The sequence below is a fragment of the Kryptolebias marmoratus genome, linkage group LG4 (genome assembly GCF_001649575.2).
Source record: "Kryptolebias marmoratus isolate JLee-2015 linkage group LG4, ASM164957v2, whole genome shotgun sequence".
In the NCBI taxonomy this organism is placed as follows: domain Eukaryota; kingdom Metazoa; phylum Chordata; class Actinopteri; order Cyprinodontiformes; family Rivulidae; genus Kryptolebias; species Kryptolebias marmoratus.
Genome location: NC_051433.1, coordinates 14,590,980 through 14,594,607, shown reverse-complemented (window position 1 = coordinate 14,594,607; position 3,628 = coordinate 14,590,980). Strand labels below are relative to the sequence as shown.

Below are 3,628 nucleotides of genomic sequence, written 5' to 3'. Positions count from 1 at the left end.
AGGATTTATTTTTTATTATTATTTATTTATTTATTTCAGAGGTCAAATAGCAGCAAGCTGGCATTTAAAACCCCTCAAAATGAAGCACAGTTATTACATACTGGAGCTGGAATTGTAAATGTCAGACTTGTGTTACTCACATTGTTTAATAGCCACAGTGTTTGCTACGGGATCCTGCAATTCTCTCTTCTGGGTCTGCTTTTCAACATGATGCCCTGTTAGTTACAGCAGCAATCTTCTGCAAACATAAACTGCAGCTGTCTCTATAAGAACCAAAACTTGGATAGATGCTTATCATCAGATCTTTTACAAGTTTTACTTTAATATAATATAGGTTTAAGAGCAAAATAATTGTATTCCTTACTGCTGACCTGGCTTAATATGAAAAGCAAGAACAGGCTGTTTGTTAAGATTAAGATTAATTTTAGCCGAGACTGCTCTCTAGTGGAAGTTTGTGTGAACTACATGTTTTAAAAATGTTTACAGCCGTTCGGGGGCGCCAAAACCAATCTGTATCTGACAAATGGGAGACCTTAAAAGAGAGTAACCTCCATGTCTGAGGGGCATTCGTACCTCTGCTAATTACCAAACTGTAAGCGGCCTTTTTTTGTATGTGTTTTTGTTTTTTTTACCTAATGTATTTGAAAACAGAACATTTAAAATGAAAATACTAAATACTTGAGTTTCTTGCGCAGTTCTCACCAAAACATATTTCAGCACTACAATAAATTAGAAGATAATATTTTTTATAATTATTACTAACTACACTACACAAAAAATCGCTTTTCCCATGCTGCCGAAACCCGGGATCGAACCAGGGACCTTTAGATCTTCAGTCTAACGCTCTCCCAACTGAGCTATTTCGGCGGATGACACGTTGAGCCACAACTACTGTTAAAAAGATAACAGGACACACCCTTTGCGTCATATTTCTGTTTTTGTGTATATAGCTGCACTGTGTACTACTTTCAGAGCGAGCGTTACCAAACAAATTAGCACTTTGTAGCCTACATGGTAGGTTATAACACTCTGAACTGTCTAAACCTGGAGCCAGTCAATAAAGGAGACGTAATTATAAAGGCACAGTCAACGTGATGAACAACGAACTAGAAAAAAAGCCCAGCGTGTTTCAACTAAAGATGTGAAAGCTAATATTTCAACCGGACTCAGGTCGAGCAGTTCCACCGTTTGAACACAAGATGGCGCCATTGGCTGTCGACACATTGAACATTAAATACAGGACTGTATGTCCTTAAAACCACTTAAACATTAGCAGTAAAGTACAAATGTTTAACATGTTTTATAGAATTACAACTCATTTTACAGATAAGAGAACCCTCTGTGCAAAGAATGCATCAATCAAAATATAGGACCTTTATTAGGTTTTTGATAACTCAAATATAGTTTGATGTGATAATTTTGTAGATTAATGAGCAAACCTTTTTGCCCAGTTGTAACCACCAATTTCAAGACATTTCTATAGCACTTAAACAAAATGGTACTGGTAAATGTTTGTGATTTAGATCACATCACCCGTACTTCTGAAAAAGAAAATAAGTACATAAATAAATAAAAATGACTTGAGCTATCTTGAGCAAAAACTCCCAGGGTTTGTGTCTCTTTGTAAATACAAAAAGAAAAACACAAATTTCAGCTTAGACAATGGCTGAAATGTGTTTGTAGCTTTTATACATGTTGGCACTTCTGACTCATGAATTATATTTTTCTGAACATTATTTTCATAAAAATCCACATTTTATTGTTCTTCTTGACCAAACGAGGTTGAAAACACCACAGCATGCTCATCTTATCATTCTGCACTTGGTATTTGTCTCTTTTATTTTTTTAAAACAGGGTTCTGCAGTGATGCAGTGCTGTCCCTTTATTAGTCATACAATGTCTCTGTGCCAGCTTCTATTTCTTCCTTCTCTTTTCTTCCTTCTTTTTTTCACCCCCTAATCTCCCCTCCATATTGCCTCATTCTCTCTCACACATTTTTGTTCCCCTGTCATCCCCCAAGGTGACTTTCCTTCCTTCACAGACACTGCAGCTGTTCCTCGCTTTTGTTCTGAAAGGCCTGAGAGTGGATAAGAGATGAGAGAGATGCAGACCGGCAGCATAAAGAGAGGGAGAGAATCAGAGTGTGGAAAACGGAGGGGGGACTGATGAGATTATCACGCAGGTTGTGGAGAAATCGTCAGTTTTGACGAAGTTCAGAAATCAGTACGGCAGAAATCATTTGCACACAAACGCGCCACGTGCCCTGACAGATTTGTCAACATCAAGAGCTGCCCCCACAGATGCTTACCTGACTAACATGTTTCATCTTCATTAGCACTGGTGATTAGCACAGCTGTCACAATTCAGTGAAGGTTCTCTACAGTCAGCAATAAATACTGTGAGTAACTGGGACAGAGTGTCTAAATTTAGGAATCAGAGAAACAGGAGACAAAGATGGGAGATGTAAAAAAGAGAGAGAGGGAGGGACAGCAGAAAACAAGGGAGAAGGATTTGGACATCAGGGTTCAGCAGATAGGAGATGGAGAATATTCCAGTCTGTCCAGAACTTGAACCGAAACTGCAATAAGGATTAAACTCAATTACACTTTTCAGCATAAAGGCTCTTATAATAAGGATGAAACAATAACCATACTGTGTTTTAGGTTTTCTTTTATGGACCATTTTCTTCTAATTTCTTGATGATTTTAGAGAACTTAACATTTTTGTTGAACAATTAATATCTTACCTGTTGTATATAGGTCTTTCAATGACCTTGGTTCAGAGAAAAATGATTTAATTCTGACAAGATTGATCAGGATATTGTCCTAAAACATTTTCATTCTAAAAAGAAAATACAATAGTTCATACCAATGCTAGTTTAAAAACATTATACTGCTGTCAGTTTTGGCTCACATAGTTATATTGGCAGAAATATAAAGCTCCTGTCTGAAGTGTCCCAGGGTGCATCGGAAGGGCTACAGCTAGCTGCTGCTGCTTTTTTACATTTGCAAATAACCATAATATTTTTGTAAATAACCCAAGAATTAAAAAATGGAGGCAGAGTAAATGTTTATAAAATACAGATACACATACATACCTTTTCTATATATGCACGTCACAGCAGATCTTGCAGTTGTATGGATACTGTGTGTATGGAAAATGTGTAAATAAATTAGCAATTAGAAAAAGTTTAACAGTTGAATAAACAAAAACGGTGAGAATAAACATGTGTGAACTGATATAGACTTTTTAATACAGATTCTGCTTTGTTCTATACAATAGCACATATTATAAATCTTTTACAATACTAATATTTCCCTATACACATGGTTGTAAATGTAAATTACAGTGTACACACATACATTATTAACACAAATACACTTACATGTATCTTTTTATACTCTTTACCTCTCCAACTCGCTAGGAGTTTTTATCACAATGACTGGTTTTCTGTCCGGCAGATGATTGTGACCAAAGAAAGGGGTTTTTCTGACTAAAACCCAAAACAAACAATTAAGTATTTACATCCCTGAAAAATGTACATGAATACACAAGAATTATTGTCTTCCTGTTTGGCTCACAACTAGTGTAAAAGGGGTGAGAGTGAAAGAGGATATAGCCCAAAGCC

General features: G+C 36.3%; 1 non-coding gene across 1 annotated transcript; it reads right to left on the bottom strand.

Moving 5' to 3' along the window:
• Positions 1–794: 794 nt before the first annotated feature.
• On the bottom strand, positions 795–867 carry trnaf-gaa. The gene has a single exon. It is a non-coding gene; the product is annotated as a tRNA-Phe (tRNA).
• Positions 868–3,628: the final 2,761 nt, after the last annotated feature.